This window comes from Giraffa tippelskirchi, chromosome 7, assembly GCF_054371585.1.
Source record: "Giraffa tippelskirchi isolate mGirTip1 chromosome 7, T2T-mGirTip1v1.2.pri, whole genome shotgun sequence".
In the NCBI taxonomy this organism is placed as follows: Eukaryota; Metazoa; Chordata; class Mammalia; order Artiodactyla; family Giraffidae; genus Giraffa; species Giraffa tippelskirchi.
In genome coordinates, this window is record NC_137281.1 from 133,109,273 (window position 1) to 133,130,591 (window position 21,319).

The 21,319-nt window shown below is 39.8% G+C and overlaps 1 protein-coding gene across 8 annotated transcripts in view; it reads left to right on the forward strand.

Annotated features, from left to right (window-relative positions):
- The window catches only part of PPM1A (protein phosphatase, Mg2+/Mn2+ dependent 1A), a 102,367-nt gene that overhangs the window by 45,893 nt on the left and 35,155 nt on the right, over window positions 1-21,319 (forward strand). The gene's annotated exons all lie outside the window — the stretch shown is intronic.

Consider the following 21,319-nt stretch of genomic DNA (forward strand, 5'->3'; position numbering starts at 1 on the left):
ACTGCCTTTCGCGAATGGCTTAGACTTCCTGCTGACAGCAGCAAATCATAGAAATAAGGTTAATGTATTTCTTAGAAGTATCCAACCCTGGGAATAGGAGTTTAAGGCATTTGCAAACGTACATCTAGGACTTCCTTGGTGGTCCAGTAATTAAGACTCCAGGCTTCCAATGCAGGGTGCGTGGGTTCAATCCCTGGTCAGGGAACTAAGATTCCACATGCTACATGGTGCAGACAAAAAAGTTGAAAAAATAAAAAGTAAAAACACATCTACCTAACCTTATTTTACCGAAAGTCTGTATTTTCTTGACGAAACACTGCCAGTGTTAATATCCAATTTTAGCTAAGTGATTACTGTGTTTTAATTTTTTAAAAATAATTTTACTGACCATCTTTACAGAATAAATTCATATGGAAATTCTATTTGTAGTTTCTGAAGGAACTGATGAAACTGGTTACAGGGTTTTTTTTGTTTTAATTTTGAATTTCATGGTGTTGTATACTTCTGATTCATAAAGTTTGAATGAGAGGTTTAAACCTTTAATGTTTTGATTGCCATTTGTACAGTATTGTGTTAGGATTTGGAATTAGAAAATATTATGTAAATATTTCCATATATAAATGTTTCTCATTTGAGATTTTTCTTCAAAGGAAACTTTCAGAGTTGCATATACTTTTGCTTTCAAATATTGCTGGTGAGATGACCATTTTTAAATTAAGTGATCTAGTCTTCTAATTAAGTTTTTCTTTTAGGCATTAGAAGGTCTTTATAGTTTAAAATTTATAAGCTTAATTTACTTCTTTCTATAATGTGGTATGAGTTTAGAGTTGTATTTAATTTTTTATATACAATACTTCAGAATATTCTTGAAAGATTTAGAATACATTTTCTAAATATTATGAGTATAATAGTGTATTTTTTCATTGGGTCAGAACAGTAAGTGTCAGTTACATGTTATTACCAATAGAATGCTACACAGAGATGATGAAAGGCATTTGGCTCCACTTTGGTTCCCTTTGACACAGATTCTTTCCCTTTTCCCTGTTTTATATATTTAGTGTCCTCTGCTCTCATATTTTCCTAATTATATTACCAGCAGGTAGGAGTATGCCAATTAGAAACATTCTGTATTAAAACTGAAATTGTATTTGACAGCTTACACTTTTATAAAAGGGGGGGGAGGTTGTTTAACTTGATATAACAACAGAGTGACATTTTTTCTCCCCTATCCTACGGGAAATGTTGCTTCATTTCCTCTACTACCCTCTTGGTGGCTTCTTCTTTTTTTTTCAAACCAAAACAGGCCAATTCCATTTTCTTGAGCAAGAAAGCTTAGTACATTACCTCACCAAGCCAATTAATAACTGTGTAAACCTGGGCTGAAAATAGGAAAATGTGGGAAAAGGAGTGGGAAGATGCCAGTGAGGAGGACAGAGGAAGATTACTCTTAAATTATATAAAAAGCCATAGAAAGGTCTTCCTTGGACCTAGCTGTATATTAATAAGAACTGTTGCATCACATAAACCAGCAAGAACCAATCTTTGTTTTTGCAGATTGTTTGATTTTTCTAGCAAGTCAAATGATTAAAAAAAAAAATTACTGCTTCTCCAGCATAGAAACAACTGAGAAAAAAAAGTCTTTCAGTTCTTTTCATTGTTCCAAAACCCAGTGTCCTATAATAGCTTTCTCATTGAACTAAACATTTAGAAAAATTGTTTAAAAAAAATTTTTTTTAACATAGTCCTCTTCATCCAGTAAAGAACTTTTAGTAACATTCATATTTGTATGGTACTATCTGAAGTTAGATTTGTGTAAGAAATTGGGTAGCTGCAGAACAAAATTAGTACTATTTTAATTAGGTATAATGAATGGCACAAATTGTCACAATGCTTCTAAACCTTTTAGGATCACAGGCCCTTTGAGACTGAATAATCCTAGGAGTTTGTCACCCAGGAAAATTCATAGAAGGCACATAACTCCTCAAAGTTTCCAGTATTGCAGTGGTTCATGGGCTCCTGGTTGAGACCCTATACTACAATACAACAGGGCCATTGCCAGTGAAGTTGCTCAGTTGTGTCCGACTGCGATTCCATGGACTGTAGCCTACCAGGTTCCTCCATCCATGGAATTTTCCAGGCAAGAGTACTGGAGTGGTTGCCATTTCCTTCTCCAGGGGATCTTCCCAACCCGGGGATTGAACCCACGTCTCCCGCATTGCAGGCAGACGCTTTACCATCTGAGCTACCGGCACATCAGCCTTTTTCCTTCAAAGCCCATAAAAAGTACATCAAGGATGTCAAAATAATTTGAGTCTATTTTAAAGAATAGTTTCCATATTTAAAAGGTAGAGGAGGTAGACAGGGGTCTAGGCTAGAATTAATTAACTGATATTAATTATGTTAATATCAGTATTAACATATTCTTGTAAAATTTTGTATCTTGAGGGCTGGAAAGAGAATGATTAGTATCTGGACTAGTTTTGGAGGATAACATCATTTCTAAATTTGCCACTTTTGAATCTCAACAGACGAGATAAAACAGAAATGTTTATGGAACATTTCTGACATGTGTAGTATAGATTTAATATATTCACAAACAGCACATTTGACTGTCATATCTCACTCAGGTTTTAAGATTTCGAGCTTCCTTGTGTCAGAGTTTATTAAGTATTTAATTCACTTCAAATTCTGAGGAATTAGGTATTTACTGATACAGAATATTAAAATAGGATCTAACATACAGCCACCAATGTACAGGATTATGAGATTTCTTTTAAACATCACTACGGTGAAAAAATGGATTAGCTTGTTGCATTTGTTGCCAAAATTGGATGTTTGGTTACAGTATATGTAATTCCCATTTGTGGGAGTTTTGAAACATAGAGACTGTTGTCTTACCTGGTTAGCCCTTACCTAAGTCAACAGCATATCTGCAGCAAAATAGCTTATTTATAGTAATATGCTTGAATACAGGTTGGTTTCACTCTTGAAATTATTTCAATTAATTTGTATAAATGTTATGAGTGAGAGACCATGTTAAAAGCATGTTGCATTATATATTTTTCAAAATCCATACATGTAAAACTAATACAGAAGTATTTCCTAAACATAGTGTAAACAAAATTCTCTACAGGAATTCACCTGCTGTTTGTAGTTTATGTGATCCAAACTCTTAAAGAAATTCCATTAATGTATATGTTGTATTTTGTACATTTCCTGGTCCAAAGAAAGTATGTAAATTCAGTTCTAACTTTTAAGAATGTACTTTTTGTTTTCAAGTCCATTGAAGAAATCACATTCAACTTGTGAATGGTTGCAGATTGTATGAAATGGAAAGTAGAAATAATTCTAGCTTGCAAAACTGGTGCCACCAAATAAACAGGCAATTGCATAATGTGTGTGTATCTATGATTGTTTGATACTGCAAGCAGCATTTTTGTTTTGCCTAGAAACGTGGAAATTTTGAATTTATTCATTAGGAGACCTTAAGAAAATTTTTGTTCAATCGAACTTGGTTAATTTGCTTAAAAGAAGACAGATCTGATAGTTAACGATCTGAACTAGAATTGTCCCTCCTTGATTTTAGGAAGACGACTGAAAGCCAGCAAGTTCAGATTGATGGTTATTTTCATGAAAACATCCCAGAAATAAAGTGTGACTTATTTTATAAGCTTGCATAATTAGAGGGATTTTAGAGTACATTGAATTGATGATGTAAATGAAGTTCTGTGAACTACAAGAGCTTATTTTGTTCATTTGCAATTTGTAATGAAAACACAATAATGAGGTATTATAACCAAAGGCAGCAAGTCTGCTGCTGCTGCTGCTAAGTCGCTTCAGTCATGCTAAGTAAAACTGAAGTAAATAAGGATTAATTTGGTTTATGCATAACTGGTATCCATTCACTTGTCAAAGTGTGTTCTGTAGTTTCGTTTTTGTTTTTCATAGATTCTTTTGAATGTCGAGCCTAGGTTTTTGTGGGGTCTTTCGTTTTTTTAGTAAAAGTTGATTTCAGTTCTCTCTCTTAATTGGTCACATACTGAGAAATTGATACTGGGGTACCCTCTTTTTTTTCTTTTTTATGACTTAAAGGCTCACACTTGAAATTCCCATCAAATCACAGAAATTTTAATTCTAGTTAAAAAGTCTATTCTTAGATGAACTATCCTGAAAACCTTGGCATGAATGCCCTCTGTAGAATTTGGTTTACTTGCCTCAAAACCAAATAGTTAACCAGAGACTGGTAAAAGATTTGTGTTCTGCTGCCTATTGTCTACATGAGACTCATATTTATTCTCATACTTAATATAAGGCTATTCAGAGTACTGACAAAGCTTTTTATAAGATTGTGTTTCATGTTACTGTTACCTAAGTAGTGCCTTAGCTAAACACACTGTATGTGTGCCATTCTCTGCTGTAGTTGGGGTACCATGTTGGGTCTTTCAGATACATCATTTTCTCTATGGCTTTCCTTATAGCTACACAAATGTTTTTCTAGACACTTGATTTGGTGAAATTGCCAATATTTGATCATTTTTGATCTACCAAAATGGCCGTTTTTATCTGGCTCAATTTAATAGTTTCTGAAATTACTTCCTAAATGATCAGATTGTGAGTCAGTATAGTTGACCCTTGAACAATGTCTCAGTTAGTAGTCGCGACCCTCTGTACAGTTGAAAATCCAAGTATAACCTTACAGTTGGCCTTCCAAAACCTCGTTTCTGTGTCAGTAGACTCAACCAACCGGATTGGGTAGTACTGTAGCACATATTTAGTGGAAAAAATCTGCCTACAAGTGACCTGTGCAGTTAAATCTGGTGTTGTTCAAGGATTACCTGCACTTCTCATTTATATTTCAGTTAAATCATGTTTCCTTAGAATTGATCCTTAGAACTGGATGACAAGTTTAAAGAAAAGCTATAGCTTTGAAAACATTTGCAAATATGAAGTTTGGTGAATATAGACAATACCAAATTTATAATTTCTACCTTGAAATTAAATGAAAGCTCATAAGATAACGTTCATATTACTAACTTATTGTTTGTCACTCCAACTTTTCATAAAGCCCCTATAGTTGTTCTAGGATAGATCCAACTTGCTGCATAGACATTGGTATGAGAAATCTTATTCCAGCAGTGACCCAGAAAGGGAATAAAACTGAATTTAAATGTTCAGGCAGAATTATAATAAAACATAAAAGATAAGGTGGGGAAATTATATTACATAATGGAGATAAGTGAAGAGATCCTTTCAAACATTTTATTAAGGCTGTTGAAATGTATGGATCCAACTCAGTCTTTGACTGTTGGATCCATATAATCAATTAAGTTTCTGAAAATCATACTCTTTAAGTTCAGTCCTTGTTAAAGGTGGATGAAGGCTCTAATTTAGTTCTAGGTGATGATGCGACTCTAACTTGGGTTGTAGTCAAGCTATGCCCTTCCTAAGGATCTTTTAGATTTTGCTATTTGTGTTTGTTTTGTTTAACAAGTGGCTAAAATTGCCTAGTATTTCAAAGGATTTGCTAGAAAAGTTTTTGACTGTTCTAAGTCAAAGGGATTATGTGTGTAACTCATATTAGCATCCTGAAACCATTCTGGGATTGTCTTTTAAATTCTCAGTGTTAACATTTCGAATGTATAGTTGGTTCTATTTAATGAAGAAAACAATGTTTACCTCTATGTCATTGTCTTCCTTGGTGGCTCAAAGTGTAAAGAATCTGCCTGCAATGCAGAAGACCCTGGTTCGATTCCTGGGTTGGGAAGATTCCCTAGAAGAAGGGAATGGCTACCCACTCCAGTATTCTTGCCTGGAGAATTCCATGGACAGAGGAGCCTGGTGGGCTACAATCTGTGGGGTCGCAAAGAGTCGGACACAATTGAGCAATTAATACATTTCACTTTTCCTTTCATTATGAGAGCAGTTATTCTCAATTATTTTAGCAATTGGTCTTTTAACTGCCTACTAACAAAACTGAATGGTTTTTTAAGACTAAAAGTCTCCAGAATATTCCTAACAAAAACTGGAAATTTTCTAGTGATTGAAGTAGAAGCACATGGGAAGTAATTTTTTAAACTTTGTGTTAGACAAATAAAAGTCCCCCTAACGGACATTCAGTTTTTATAACTGTCTGCCTTTTTTGATGTATTTTGCCAAACTGCAGCAATGATCTTTAATGGAAAGAGGTCTTTTTAAGGGTAATGAAACTGCCTCTGTGCCTAGGTCACAGAAAGGAAGCTTGCTTGATGTCCTTCCTCAATATTTCTTTTTCTGTCTGAAACCAGAATGATTGCCTTTTTTTTCCTTTGGTTTTGTCTTAAATATCCTAAGTTCCTAACCTGCATTCTACTTTAGGACTTCTGTAAATATTTTTTAGAAATATCTGAAAGCTTTTAATTCTGTATTCTTGGATATCATAAAGGTTTATCATGTGCTCTGATTTTTAAAACATACAGACTGGACTGTTTAATGATAGATTATAAATGTGTTGTATATGCATGTATAAATATGCTGGTTCAAGGTCCACTGCACAGTGCCTGTCAGTACTGTTACTGGTTCAACCTGACCTTCAGAGAGGTTTGCCTACTTCACCACTAAATGGATTTGGCATCTGACAGGACCACAGTGTCAATAAATGCTTCATCTCAGGAGGATCAGGGCTCCAAGGAAACTTCCTAGAGGGTAAGTCTCCATAATTGGAGATAAGGAAGAATGAAGTAGCAGTTTTTGAGGATCATATATTTGGTGCTCTAAATCTGTTCAAACTGTCTTGACACTTTAGTTTCTTGGACTGAAAGTTAACACTTTTGTTCAAAAATCATCCGTTCAGGTGTAAAAATTGGAATACTTCATGTAAAAAGAAATATACTTTTTAATTTTAGAATCTGATTTTTCTTAAACATTAACTTGCAGTCATTTAATGGAGTTGGCATTTTTCTTTTTGTCATGGGAGGAGGAGGGGAAGAAAAGGAGATAGATACTAAAGGCAACAAAAAAAGTATCTTTTTTAAGTTAAAATTTTGTTTTGAAATTCCAAATGGATCAATTTAGTCCCTATAAATCATCTTTGTTTTATAGTAGTCAATAATATTCCATGTCCACATGGAACAACAGACTGGTTCCAAATAGGAAAAGGAGTACATCAAGGCTGTATATTGTCACCCTGCTTATTTAACTTATATGCAGAGTACATCATGAGAAACGCTGGGCTGGAGGAAGCACAAGCTGGAATCAAGATTGCCGGGAGAAATATCAATAACCTCAGATATGCAGATGACACCACCCTTATGGCAGAAAGTGAAGAAGAACTAAGCCTCTTGATGAAAGTGAAAGAGGAGAGTGAAAAAGTTGGCTTAAAGCTCAACATTCAGAAAACTAAGACCATGGCATCCGGTCCCATCACTTCATGGGAAATAGATGGGGAAGCAGTGGAAACAGTGTCAGACTTTATTTTTTTGGGCTCCAAAATCACTGCAGATGGTGATTGCAGCCATGAAATTAAAAGATGCTTACTCCTTGGAAGGAAAGTTATGGCCAACCTAGACCACATATTAAAAAGCAGAGACATTACTTTGTCAACAAAGGTCCGTCTAGTCAAGGCTATGGTTTTTCCAGTGGTCATGTATGGATGTGAGAGTTGGACTGTGAAGAAAGCTGAGCGCTGAAGAATTGATGCTTTTGAACTGTGGTGCTGGAGAAGACTCTTGAGAGTCCCTTGGACTGCAAGGAGATCCAACCAGTCCATCCTAAAGGAGATCAGGCCTGAGTGTTCATTGGAAGGACTGATGTTGAAGCTGAAACCCCAATACTTTGGCCACCTGATGTGAAGAGCTGACTCATTTGAAAAGACCCTGATGCTGGGAAAGATTGAAGGCAGGAGGAGAAGGTGACGACAGAGGATGAGATGGTTGGATGGCATCACCGACTCAATGGACAAGGGTTTGGATAGTCTCTGGCAGTTGGTGATGGACAAGGAGGCCTGGTGTGCTGTGGTTCATGGGGCCGTAAAGAGTCAGACACGACTGAGCGACTGAACTGAACTGAATGCATTACAGTTGATGAATTAGTCAAATCTCTTTTTGCTCTCCACTAAGTCCCTCCAAAGGCCCTGTAATTAGGAGAAGGGAATGAACCAACTTCAGGTGTCAACTGTCACTTGTAGGTTCCATTGGGAAAGCGATCAAAATGAGGTTTACCATAAGGATTGCAGGTTTCCCTTCTGCAGTATTATCTGTTCCTGGCCCTTCTGAAGCAGTCTGCCTGCAAGATAGAATTACCTGGGAAACTTAAAAAAATCCTTCAGCAATGCAGGTTAGGTTGAAAGGTTCACACTTAAAATCCCCAGTCAGTGGCTCCCATTTCACTCAGTAAGAATCAGAGGCCTTACATGATCTCCCTACAAAGCCCCCTAAATAACCTGGTCCCTGTGACTTCTCACACACCTCTCCCTCCCTCTACTTCCATACTGGTCTCCTGAACGGTCCAGATCATGCCTGTCTCATCCAAACCCTAGGGTCTTCCAGACACTGGGTTTTTTTCCCTCTTCCCTCTACCCGGTTTGTTTCATTGACTAAAATGAGTCACATCTAACTTCAAGGGGACCTAAAAGGACCGAACCAGAATATTAAGAACAACCCTACTTACTAACATGGGGGCATAATATAATATGGATGAATAAGCCTGTGCATGTGTGTGCTCCTGCAGAAAATGAGGTTGGTGTTACATATACTCTAGGAGATGTGGTCTTTTCTGAACTGTGCCCTTTGAGAGGAGTACTGGTAGCAGAATGGCTGGGGCCATATTAGCATAGACTGTCATATTGTAATTGTTCATAATTATTAAGAATCAATGCTATTGCACCTTTGGGGATGAAGTTGGAATACATAATGTTAAGGATGAGATTAGATATCTGTGCGTGCTAAGTCGCTTCAGTCGCGTCTGACCCTTGGCAACCCCATGGACTGAAGCCCACCAGACTCCTCTGTCCATAGGATTCTCCAGGCAAGAATATTACAGTGGGTTGCCATTTCCTTCTCCAGGAGATGTTCCCAACCCAAGGTTTGAACTCAGGTCTCTTAAGTCTCTTTCTGTGGCAGGCACGTTCTTTACCACTTGCGCCACCTGGGAAGCCCAAGATATCTGTACACAAAGCTAAGTAGGAAGAATCTTCCACGCAAAGGAAACATCAAAGGAAAAGAAGTATCAGGAAAGGCAGCTGAAGCCAGTGAGAATGTTGGTCTTAGTGGGAACTTTCCCTGCACATGCTAAGGGGGATAAGAGTGAAAGTTAAAGTCGCTCAGTTGTGTCCGACTCTTTGCAACCCCAGTGACTATACAGTCTATGGAATTCTCCAGGCCAGAATACTGGAGTGGGTAGCCTTTCCCTTCTCCAGGGGATCTTCCCAACCCAGGGATCGAACCCTGATTTCCCACATTGCAGGCAGATTCTTTACCTGGTGAGGCACAAGGGAAGCCCAAGAATACTGGAGTGGTTAGGGATCTTCCCAACCCAGGAATCAAACCGGGGTCTCCTGCATTGCAGGTGGATTCTTTACCAACTGAGCTATCAAGGAAGCCCAAAACAGCCAGACATCCTGGAATGTGAAGTCAAGTGGGCCTTAGGAAGCATCACTACAAACAAAGCTAGTGGATGTGATGGAATTCCAGTTGAGCTATTTCAAATCCTAAAAGATGATACTGTGAAAGTGCTGCACTCAGTATGTCAGCAAATTTGGAAAACTCAGCAGTAGCCACAGGACTGGGAAAGGTCAGTTTTCATTCCAATCCCAAAGAAAGACAATGCCAAAGAATGCTCAAACTACCGCACAATTGCACTCATCTCACATGCTGGTAAAGTAATGCTCAAAATTCTCCCAAGACAGGCTTCAGCAATACGTGAACCGTGAACTTCCAGATGTTCAAGCTGGTTTTAGAAAAGGCAGAGGAACCAGAGATCAAATTGCCAACATCTGCTGGATCATCAAAAAAGCAAGAGAGTTCCAGAAAAACATCTATTTCTGCTTATTGACTATGCCAAAGCCTTTGACTGCATGGATCACAATAAACTGTGGAAAATTCTTAGAGAGATGGGAATACCAGACCACCTGACCTGCCTCTTGAGAAACCTGTATGCAGGTCAAGAAGCAACAGAGCTGGACATGGAACAACAGACTGGTTCCAAATAGGAAAAGGAGTACATCAAGGCTGTATATTGTCACCCTGCTTATTTAACTTACATGCAGAGTACGTCATGAGAAATGCTGGGCTGGAGGAAGCACAAGCTGGAATCAAGATTGCCGGGAGAAATATCAATAACCTCAGATATGCAGATGACACCACCCTTATGGCAGAAAGTGAAGAACTAAAAAGCCTCTTGATGAAAGTAAAAGAGGAGAGTGAAAAAGTTGGCTTAAAGCTCAACATTCAGAAACCTAAGATCATGGCATCTGATCCCATCACTTCATGGGAAATAGATGTGGAAACAGTGTCAAACTTTATTTTGGGGGGCTCCAAAATCACTGCAGATGGTGATTGCAGCCATGAAATTAAAAGACACTTACTCCTTGGAAGGAAAATTATGACCAACCTAGACAGCATATTAAAAAGCAGAGACATTACTTTGTCAACAAAGGTCCGTTTAGTCAAGGCTATGGTTTTTCCAGTAGTCATGTATGGATGTGAGAGTTGGAGTATAAAGAAAGCTGAGCGCCAAAGAATTGATGCTTTTGAACTGTGGTGTTGGAGAAAACTCTTGAGAGTCCCTTGGACTGTAAGGAGATCCAACCAGTCCATCCTAAAGGAGGTCAGTCCTGGGTGTTCATTGGAAGGACTGATGTTGAAGCTGAAACTCCAATACTTTGGCCACCTGATGCGAAGAGCAAACTCATTTGAAAAGACCCTGATGCTGGGAAAGATTGAGGGCAGGAGGAGAAGGGGACGACAGAGGATGAGATGGTTGGATGGCATCACCAACTCAATGGACATGGGTTTGGGTAAACTCTGGGAGTTGGTGATGGACAGGGAGGCCTGGTGTGCTGTGGTTCATGGGGTCGCAGAGAGTGGGACACACCTGAGCGGCTGAACTGAACTGAACTGGTGGAGGTAACCAAAGAAGACAAAGGGGGATAAGAGAGGTTTAGATAAAGACAGATCTCTAAGAAAGCCAAATCCTTGGGTCCTTTGCTTCTTGAAAAGAGCTTCCATGAAATTTATCTTATGAGTACGACATTGCTTATCTCAAATCAGCTTTACTCAGTGACATTTCAGTAATTCATGGAGTTGTCCTTCCCTCATACACCACTCAGCACAGTGTTGCCCCGAACCTCAGTCTTTGAATAATTTTGGCTGATTGTCCAGTCAGAAAAATCTATCTTGTTATGTCTTTCACCCAAATGGAGTGTTCTGGAGTCTCTGGAAGAGAGATGGGCTGCGGAGAGCCTTGGCAGTAGCTCTGGCAGCCCTTCGGATTCATGTATAAGGCGTTCTTCACAACCTTAGCTAGCCGGGCTACTACCCACCCAGCATGAGCCAGGAGGCATAGTCTAGTTTGAACTGTGCACTCTGAGGCGAGTTAGTGGGAGCACGGAGGCGGGACCACATGAAATACTGTTTGAGGTTTCCTGTTTTCTCTCGCTCTGCTGCTGCTGCCCTTTGCCACCACCTCCCTCCAAGCCAAAACAAAGTAACATTGACATTGAGAATGTGGAGTCAGTTAAAAGCAGTCAACCATCTGATAGTTTATCATTCTCCAACTTTTTAAGATGGACAACATATAAAATTAAGAAAACATAAAACTATCTCCAGTTTGTCAGCAGCTTATCTCTAATGTGACTATCTTAAGATGTATAATTATGTGCATATTTGTGAGGTGCTTCTAAAACTATTACCCAAGTCAATTCATGATGAATATGATAATTTGTATGTAAACACTGCTTTATTCCCTCAGAAAGCTTCCCTTCACCCACGGTGCTCTGCTTGATTCCATTATAAAGCAGTTGTTACTCTACCAGTTGTGGCTGGGACATGAGGTAAACAGTGATATATTTTTCTTCTTAGTAAATGTGATTTGTGTAGTAGAAATTCTCTGAAGGTAAGTAGTAAGCAAGAAAAACGAAAGCAAAACCTAACAGCATGGGCTCTGCTCACCTACCGGATGCTTCATCTTCCTTCTGCTCAGCTGTCCTGCACAGTGTTGCTGGGGAGAATTACTCCCCATCATTAAATGAACCCCTGCCTACACTACCCTGAAATACCCTAAAACCGCTCCTGTCAAAGGCCCCTCCACTGAGGTCCACACCTGTGACTCGGGAGGCAATGCTTGTGGAAACCATCTGCCGTCTCTACTGCGTGTTCCTGGGCAAAAGCAGATACTTAGGGAATCGTTACCCAGAGATGAGACAGAGGCCCATCTCTCTGAGGTGTTTCTGGGAGCACCAGAGTGTGTTTCACGTTTGCCACAGGCCTGTATTTTGAGTTAGACTATCCTAAGCCTCCAGACTTGGTGACAGTCTTTCCGGTCATTTTCTTGTGGTGCAGGGAAAAGACAAATCAAATAGAAGTTCTCATGTATATGGATTATTGTTAAGTTAAAGAATATTAATTAAAATATAGTAGATTTTCCTTCTACCATGATTTAAAATAACCTATAAAAAAAAAATCCTTAAGCTGGAAAAGAAACTAGTATTTTTTCAAACTTTGGTTGATATGAGCCACCTGGATTAACCTATCAGAGAAGACTGCACTACCTTTATTATCTTTTGACAAATTTGTTGCTGTAAAATATACATAACAAAAGTTAGCATTTTAACCATATTCAGTGGCATTAAGTACATCCACAATGTTGTTTAGCTGTCCCCACTATTTATTTCCAGAGCACTTTCACCATCCCAAACAGGAACTCTGTACCCATTAAGCAATAACTCCCCATTTTCCCCTCCCTTTGGCAACCTCTGTTCTACTTTCTATCTCTAGGAATTTGGCTATTCTAGATACTTTATGTAAGTGAAATGATACACTATTTGTCCTTTTGTGTCTGGCTTATTTCACTCAGCGTAATGTTTTCAAGTTTCATCCATATTGTAGTATTTATAGGAATTTTCTTCATTTTATGGTTAAATATTATTCCAATGGTGTATATGCCACAATTTGTTTATCCACTGATGAACACTTGGGTTTTTTCCATCTTCTGGCTCCTGTGGATAGTGCTGTGAATGGGCATACAACTTTGAGTCCCTGTTTTCAATTCTTTTGGGTAGTTAGGAGTGGAATTGCTGGATCTTACTGTAATAATTTCTTCAGCTTACTGAGGAACTATCAGACTGTTTTTCCACAATGGCTGCAACATTTTGCATTCCCACCAGCCACGCATGAGGGTTCCAATTTCTCCACATCCTCACCAACACTTATTGTCTGTTTGTTTGAATAATAGCCATTCTAAAGGGTGTGCAGTGGTATTTCACGGTGGTTTTGATTTGCATTTCCCTGATGACTAAAGATGTTGAACATCTTTTCACATGCTGCTTATAAGTTATTTATGTATTTTCTTCAGAGAATTTTATATTTAAGTTATTTGCCCATTTTAATTGGGTTTTGTGGTTTTTTCATGAGTTGTAGTTCTTTATGAATTTTGAAAATTTATTAGATAGGTGATTTACAAATATTTTCTCCCACTCTGTGGGCTGTCTTACTCTGTTGACAGTCTTTTCATGCATACAAGTTTTTAATTTTGGTGAAGTTCATTTTTTCTTTGTTACCTGTGCTTTTGGTGTGTAACGTGTACTTAGTCGCTCAGTCATGTCCGACTCTTTGCAACCCCGTGGACTGTACCCCACCAGGCTCCTCTGTCCATGGGGATTCTCCAGACAAGAATACTGGAGTGGGTTGCCATGCTCTTCTCCAGGGGATCTTCCCAACCCAGGGATCGAACCCAGGTCTCCCACATTGCCGGCGGATTCTTTACTGTCTGAGCCACCAGGGAAGCACCTGGTGTAATATCTAAGATTACACCAAAGATAACTGTGCTTTTGGTGCAATACGTAAGAAATCACTGCCTAATTCAAGGTCATGAAGATTTTCACCTATATTTTATTCTAACGTTTATATAGTTCTTAAATTTAGGTCTCTGCTCCTTTTTTTGGAGTTAATTTTTACATATGGTATAGGTAAGGGTGCAACTTCTTTATTTTGCATATGGATATAGTTTTCCCAGCACCATTTGTTGACAAGATTACCAATTTTATTTACAATGATAGACTGAGTGTTCCTTTTCTCTTCCTGCCTCACCTGACAATGGGCACAGAAAACTTGCAGACTGTTTCTTCTCCCTCCTATTACCTGGCTGGTGAGGATCAACCCTGATTCCTACATTAATAATGGCACTTACGCTCCCCATTTAAAATTTGTCATTAACCAAGACAAATGGGTTCTGAAAAATTTTTTTTAATTTATTTACTTATTTTATTTTTGGCTGTGCTGCATCTTTGTTGCTGCTTGGGCTTTCTTGAGTTGTGGTGAGTGGGGGCTACTCTTGTTGCAGTGCACGGGCTTCTCATTGTGGTGGCTTCTCGTTGCAGTGGCTTCTCTTGTTGCAGAACACAGACATTAGGCACATGGCTTGAGTAGTTGTGGCTCGGGCTCTCGAGCAAGGACTCAGTATTTGTGTCACATGGACTTAGTTGCTCCCCAGCATGTGGTATCTTCCTGGACCAGGGATCAAACCCACGGCTCCTTCTTGCAGATTCCTATCCATTGCACCACCAGGAAGTCCCTGTTCTGTAGTTCTTGTGACCACGTTTCCCTATAAGCCTGATGGATGGCTGCGAGAATTACTTGAGACAGTGTATACAAAAAAACCTAGCACAGTGCTTACCACAAAATGGATTAATTTCTTAGGGTTCTTCCTTTCTAAGCAGCTGACTCTAGATAACTTAAGCAAAAAAGTGAAAGCTATAGAAAGGCTATTAGAAGTTCACAGATTTATAGAAGGCTAGAAAACCAGGCTTGGAAATGGGTAGGTACCAAGATAATTAGAGGAAGGATCTATCCTCAGAGCTTCATATGGGTCAGACACCAAAATTTAGTGATACATCAAAATGATACATAATGCTTTAGAAGAGATTTCCCAAAGGAAAACACAGTTAGGAAGAAGGAGTGAATGCTGGGCAACAGTTTATGACAACTGTCTGCCCTAAATAATCTTGCTGGTTTCCTAGTATCCACATCAACATGCTTTTCATTCATATACTCCCCAAAATGCTCCTGCCTCACATAATACTGTTATCAAAACTGCATGGTGTGTGTGTGCCCTCAGTTGTGTCCGACTCTTTGTGACCCCATGGACTACAGCCTGCCAGGCTCTTCTGTCCATGGAATTTTCCAGGCAAGAATACTGGACTGGGTTGCCATTTTCTTCTCCAGGGGATATTCCTGACCCAGGGATTGAACCCAAGTCTCTTGACTCTCCTTCTTTGGCAGGTGGATTCTTTACCACTAGCGCCACCTGGGCAGTCCAAAAGTGCACTACCCCTCTTCAAAGGATGACAATGGAAAGTGTTGTCATTGTTCCAAGGCCAGACATCTGTGATGTCTGCTGTTTAGTCCTGTCACAGTCCCATTTTGGTATTCAGTAACTTACATATTGAAGGGTGAGTTTAACAAACAACTTAAATAGTCTCTGTGGGCAAGTAGAGGTCAGTTCAGTTTGGTCGCTCAGTCGTGTCTGACTCTTTGCGACCCCATGGACTGCAGCATGCAAAGCTTCCCTGTCCATCACCAACTCCTGCAGCTTGCTCAGACTCATGTCCATCGCGTCGGTGATACCATCCAAGCATCTCATCCTCTGTCATCCCCTTCTCCTCTCGCTTTCATTCTTTCCCAGCATCAGGGTCTTTTCCAGTGAGTCAGTTCTTCGCATCAGGTGGCCAAAGTATTGGAGTTTCAGCTTCAGTGTCAGTCCTTCAGTGAATATTCAGGACTAATTTTCTTTAGGATGGACTGGCTTGATTTCCTTGCAGTGCGAGGGACTCTCAAGAGTCTTCTCCAACACCACAGTTCAAAAGCATCAATTCTTCAGCACTCAGCTTTCTTTATAGTCCAACTGTCACATCTATACATGACCAGTGGAAAAACCATAGCTTTGACTAGATGGACCTTTGTCGGTAAAGTAATGTCTCTGCTTTTTAATATGCTGTCTATGTTGGTCATAGCTTTTCTTCCAAGGAGCAAGTTTCTCTTAATTTCATGGCTGCAGTCACCATCTGCAATGATTTTGGAGCCCAAATAAATAAAGTCTGTTATGTTTCCAATTTTTCCCCATCTATTTGCCATGAAGTGATGGGACTAGATGCCATGATCTTAGTTTTCTGAATGTTGAATTTTAAGCCAACTTTTTCACTCTCCTCTTCCACTTTCATCAAGAGGCTCTTTAGTTCTTCTTCACTTTCTGCCATAAGGGTGGTGTCATCTGTATATCTGAGGTTATTGATATTTCTCCTGGCAATCTTGATTCCAGCTTATGATTCCTCCAGCCCAGAGTTTCTCATGATGTACTCTGCATATAAGTTAAATAAGCAGGGTGACAACATACAGCCTTGACATACTCTTTTCCCAGTTTGGATGGAACCAGTCCATTGTTCCATCTTTGATTCTAAACTGTTGCTTCTTGATCTACATACAGATTTCTCAGGAGGCAGGTAAAGTGGTCTGGTATTCCCATCTCTTTCACAATATTCAACCGTTTGTTGTGATCCACACAATTAAAGGCTTTGGTGTAGTCAATAAAGCAGAAGTAGATGTTTTTCTGGAACTCTCTTGTTTTTTCAATGATCCAACGGATGTTGGCAGTTTGATCTCTGGTTCCTCTGCCTTTTCTAAATCCAGCTTGAACGTCTGGAAGTTCATGGCTCATGTACTGTTGAAGCCTGGCTTGGAGAATTTTGAGCATTACTTTACTAGCATGTGAAATGAGTGCAATTGTGCAGTAGTTTGAGCATTCTTTGGCATTGCTTTTCTTTGGGATTGGAATGAAAACTGACCTTCTCCAGTCCTGTGGCCACTGCTGAGTTTTCCAAATTTACTGGCTTATTGAATGCAGCACTTTCACAGGATCATCTTTTAGGATTTAAAATAGCTCAACTGGAATTGCATCACTTCCACTAGCTTTGTTCATAGTGATGCTTCCTAAGGACCACCTGACTTCAAACTCCAGGATGTCTGGCTCTAGGTGAGTGATCACACCATCGTGGTTATCTGGGTCATGAAGATCTTTTTTGTATAGTTCTGTGTATTCTTGCCACCTCTTCTTAATATCTTCTGCTTCTGCATTAGGTCCATACTGTTTCTGTCCTTTACTGTGCCCTTCTTTGCATGAAATGTTCCCTTGGTATCTCTAATTTTCTTGAAGAGATCTCTAGTCTTTCTCATTCTATTGTTTTCCTCTATATCTTTGCATTGATCACTGAAGAAGGCTTTCTTATCTCTTGTTGCTATTCTTTGGAACTCTGCATTCAGATGGATATATCTTTCCTTTTCTCCTTTCCCTTTAGCTTCTCATCTTTTCTTAGCTATTTGTAAGGCCTCCTCAGACAGTCATTTTGCCTTTTTGCATTTCTTTTTTGGGGGGACAGTCTTGATCACTGCCTCCTGTACAATGTCATGATCTCTGTCCATAGTTCTTCAGGCACTCTCTCAAATCTAATCCCTTGAATCTCTTTCTCATTTCCACTTATAATTGTAAGGGATCTGATTTAGGTCATACCTGTGGGGTCAAGACTCAAACCTGGGTTCCTTGGGCACCAATCCAGCTCCTACCTCATCAAGCTTATTCTATTTTTCAGGAAGCCAGTCTTCAGAGAGGAGAAGGCAATGGCACCCCACTCCAGTACTCTTGCCTGGAAAATCCTATGGACGGAGGAGCCTGGTAGGCTACAGTCCATGGGGTCGCACAGAGTCGGACACGACTAAGCGACTTCACTTTCACTTTTCCCTTTCATGCACTGGAGAAGGAAATGGAAACCCACTCCAGTGTTCTTGCCTGGAGAATCCTAGGGACGGCAGAGCCTGGTGAGCTGCCGTCTATGGGGTCACACAGAGTCGGACACGACTGAAGCAACTTAGCATGAGTGCTCTAGTGGTTATCCATACTTTCTTCAATTTAAGTCTGAATTTGGCAATAAGGAGTTCATGATCTGAGCCACAGTCAGCTCCCGGTCTAATTTTTGCTGACTGTACAGAGCTTCTCCATATTTGGCTGCAAAGAATATAATCAATCTGACTTCAGTATTGACCATCTGGTGATGTCCATGTGTAGTCTTCTCATGTGTTGTCGGAAGAGCGTGTTTCTTATGACCAGTGTGTTCTCTTGGTAAAACTCTGTTCCCCTTTGCCCTGCTTCATTTTGTACTCCAAGGCCAGATTTGCCTATTACTCCGGGTATCTCTTGACTTCCTACTTTTGCATTCCAGTCGCCTATAATTAAAAGGACATCTTTTTTGGGTGTTCGTTCTAGAAGGTCTTGTAGGTCTTCATAGAACTGTTCAGCTTCTTCAGCATTACTGGTTGGGGCATACAGTTGGATTACTGTGATATTGAATGGTTTGCCTTGGAATCGAACAGATCACTGTCGTTTTTGAGATAGGAATATGATTAAATTATCTGAAACCTTTAGATATGTACATACTACTATTTGTTGTATCAACAACACTATTTCCTCTTAATGGTCTGTGTGAATCATTCCCACTATTGTATTTTGTTCAAAATACTCTGTGGCCCTCTCTAAAGGGTACTTCATGTGGGACCCTTCATTGGGAAGATTATAGACTCCCATCCCATTAGGCTGGCCACGTGGTTTTCTTTCACCAGTTGAATGTGAGGTTAAGAGATTTCCATGAAGAAGCTTCTGTCATGTAGTTCTGCCCTTTTCCCTCTGTCATGAGCTTGGCACTGCCCCATACACTGGCCTATACCATCATCCTTGGTCCCAGAGTGAAGAGGACATGAGCAGAGCTGAAACTACTGATCCATAATTGACACATAATACAAATGAAAAATAAACCTTTGCTGTCATAAGCCACTGAGAGTTGGGAATCACTTGGCAAGTGCTACTTAAAAAAAAAATGAGTCAACAATGAAATCAAAGAAATAAAAAATACCTCGAGACACATGACAAATGAAAACATGACCTTATGAAATTTATGGGATGAAGCAAAAGCATTTCTAAGAGGGAAGTTCACAGCAGTACAGGCCTTCTTCAAGAAATAAGTGAAATCTCAAACAAACGACCCAATCTACCAATCTACTACCTAAAAGAATTAGAAAAATATGAACAAATAAAACCCAAAAATGGTATGAATGAACCTTTTTACAAACAAAAATAGAGTCACAGATGTAGAAAACAAACTTATGTTTGCCAAGAGAGAGATTGGCATGGAGGGGAAGGAGGGATAAATTGGGAGATTGGTACTGATATATACATACTACCAAATAGTACTACTACTAAATACATACTACCAAATAAAATAGATAATAAGAAAGTAGCATATAGCACAGGGAACTCTATTCAATACTTTGTAATGACCTACACGGGAATAGAATCTTGAAAAGAGTGATATATGTATATGCATAACTGATTCACTTGGCTGTACAGCTGAAACCGGTACCACACTGTAAATCAACTGTACTCCAGTGAAAATTAATTTTAAAAAATTTCTTCCAAAATTTTCTCCAAAAAGTTCAGAACCTAACAAATTTACCAGGAATTCTACCAAGAAGAACATCTATCCTCAAAATATTTACAAAAAATTGAAGAGGAGGGAACACTCCCAAATCTATTCCATGAGGCTACTCACCCTGATAGCAATACCAGATGAAGATATTACAAAAAAAAGATAATTATAGGTCAATATCTTTGATGACACGACTGAGCAACTTCACTTTCACTTTTCCCTTTCATGCACTGGAGAAGGAAATGGCAACCCACTCCAGTATTCTTGCCTGGAGAATCCCAGGGACAGCGGAGACTGGTGGGCTGCCGTCTATGGGGTCGCACAGAGTCGGACAGGACTGAAGCGACTTAGCAGCAGTAGCAGCATCTTTGATGAATATACAGGCAAAAGTCCTCAACAGAACATTAACAAACCAAACCTAACAATACCTTAAAGGGATCACACACCATTGTCAAGTGGGATTTATTCCAGGGATGCAAGAATTTTTCAATATCTACAAAATGAGATACACCACATTAACAAATTGGATAAAACCCATGATCATTTCAATATATATATATGTTAGTTGCTCAGTCATGTCCAACTCTTTGTGACCTCATGCAGTGTAGCCCACCAGGCTCCTCTGTCCATGGGATTTTCGAGGCAGAATACTGGAGTGGGGAATCATTCCCTTCTGCAGATAATTTCAATAGGTGCATAAAACGTTTTTTACAAAATTCAACATCCATTTATGATTAAAAAAAAAAACTCTCCAGAAAGTGGGCACAGAGGGAACCTAACCCAACATAATAATGGCCACATACTCCATGGATTTGGACTTCCAAAACCATGCTGAATAAAAGTGGTGAGAATGTACATCCTTGTTCTTGATCTCAGAGGAAATGCTTTCAGCTTTTCACCACTGAGTATGATCCTAGCTGTGAGTTTGTCATGCACGCATGCTAAGTTGCTTCAGTCGTGCCTAACTCTTTGTGACCCTATGGACTATATTTCGCCAGGCTCCTCTGTCCGTGGAATTCTCTAGGCAAGAATACTGGAGTGGGTTGTCATGCCCTCCTCCAGGGAATCTTCTCAACCCAGAGATCGTTTCCTGCTTGGCAGGCAGATTCTTTACCACTGAGCCACTGGGGAATCCCGTGGGTTTGTCATACATGGCCTTTATTATGGTGAAGTAGGTTCTCTCTATGCCCACTTTTTGGAGAGTTTTTATCATAAATGGGCAGGCTGTTGGGTGGGGCCAAGACTCAGTGCCAAAAAGGTGACCTCTGGGAGAGTTCCAGCTGGTGAACATTCCCTGGGGCCCCTGGCACCAGTGTCCTTGCCCCTACTGTGAGCCACAGTTGACCCCCACCTCCCTAGGAGACCCTGCAAGACACATAGGTAGGTCTGGCCCCGGCTCCTATGAAATCACTGCTTTGCCCTGGGTCCCAGTGAACATGAAACCTTGTGCACCCTCCAAGAGCGGAGTCCCTGTCTCCCTCAGTCCTGGGGAGCTCCTGCACTCAAACCCTGCTGGCCTTCAAAGCCAAATGCTCTTGGGGCTCCTTCTCCCAAATACCAGATCCCCAGGCTGGGGAGCCTGATGTGCGTGCAGCTCAGAAC